The 1,463-nt window shown below is 49.3% G+C and overlaps 1 long non-coding RNA gene across 1 annotated transcript; it reads left to right on the top strand.

Annotated features, from left to right (window-relative positions):
- The first annotated feature begins 295 nt into the window (after positions 1-295).
- On the top strand, positions 296-1,463 carry LOC137855175 (uncharacterized). Its single transcript, XR_011095562.1, has 4 exons — positions 296-513; positions 695-743; positions 848-959; positions 1,116-1,463. It is a non-coding gene; the product is annotated as an uncharacterized lncRNA (long non-coding RNA).

Here is a 1,463-nt window from a genome sequence, read left to right as displayed (position 1 = left end):
ATTTGAGTCTCTCGTAGGGTCTGGTGCAGAGCGCCTGTTCTGACTTGCTGTTGTCATAGGGCTTTCCTTTTGGGGGTCACTTTTTCTTGTGCCTTGTGTTGTGTGTTTTGTTTGTAGTGTTTGTGGTGTGCCTGTGTGTGTATGTGTTTGGTCTGGAGCTGTCCTGCCTGGCAGTTAGTGATTAATGTGGCAGGGCATGGGTGTACTAATACATTGTTTGTACTGTGTTGGGAAAGACATCCGGTCTGCCTCTGGGTACGTACTGAAGGGCAGCTGGCACAGTCATCTCTGGTGGTTGGCAGATGTGCATTTGGGAGAGTATATCTGCTTTTGAGCAGCTGTTTGCATAGTGCTTGAACGCTGTGCTTGAGGAGGTCTGTCAAATCTTGAAAGCTTACAGATACGGGGTTTTGAAACTTTTATTTTTTATTACTATTCTGTCCCCAGTAGAGTGTAAACCCTAGGAGGAACCTGTCACAGGAAAGAGCTCCTTCTGGAACTGTTCAGCACTTGGTAGGCAACTTTTGTTTAATTTGTTTAAGTTGAAATACAGTGTACAACACGGGACTTGACGACCAGAGCTGCTTTTGGCAATGTGAGCAATGAACGGATGTAGCTGGTACTTTAGGGGTGCAGTTGTCACTGCAGTTAGTTAACTGCACAAAATACAGTAAAAATCCTATTTATATTTCAGGGGTGTTGTAACTGGCCTAAGAGAGCAGATGGAAGCATCTTCCTTGAGGGTAGGTGAGGGGGCCGAGGTAAGGGAGCAGATGAGAGTAAGTGTCCTAGCTGTGCTGTGGCTTTGGATGCTGTTTCAGCCTATGCTTTTCTTTTTCTTTTGCAGGTGTGTCGCACAGGCTGAGTGGGGCCAAGCTGCACTCTGAAGAGCAGCACGAGAAGGGCGGGCTGGTTGTGAGCTGGAGCTGGATTGGAGCAGAACGGCCGAGTAGCACGAGGTGAGTGCGAAGGGTATCCGTCTTGCTTTGCAGGTGCCATGGCAGGCTCTCCACAGAAGCGGTTGAGGATTGGAGAAGAGGTTGCGGATGATCAAGGAGCGACACGTGCAGGGATGGCTTGAAAAGGGCATGGCTGCTTTCTCTTCTGTTTATCAGGTGTCCCAAGCAACGTGGGCTGTGATGTTAGTTCCTGAGAACTGGAACAAAGCAGGTGCTGATGGTGGTCTTCTTCGGTAGGCAAAGAGGTGCCCAAAGCCCCGTCCTGTGTAGCCTGAGCACACCTCGCTGAGGATGAAGCATGCTTTCCAGCAGTTCCCAAAACTGTGTTGAAGCTGAAATGCTGTGTCTGTGTTTGTGTTGGGGTTGCTCCTTGGGGAGTGCAGGGATGGGTTTTAAGTGGGTGCAGCGGAGGGCCTGGCCCCAGTGTCCTGTAGTGTGTTTTAACCCATCAGCATGGCCTTTTGGTTCTCAGGTAGCTTACTGAATAAATGATTTTTCCTGCAA

Source organism: Anas acuta, chromosome 4, assembly GCF_963932015.1.
Source record: "Anas acuta chromosome 4, bAnaAcu1.1, whole genome shotgun sequence".
NCBI lineage: Eukaryota > Metazoa > Chordata > Aves > Anseriformes > Anatidae > Anas > Anas acuta.
This window is presented reverse-complemented; position numbering and strand designations above follow the sequence as displayed.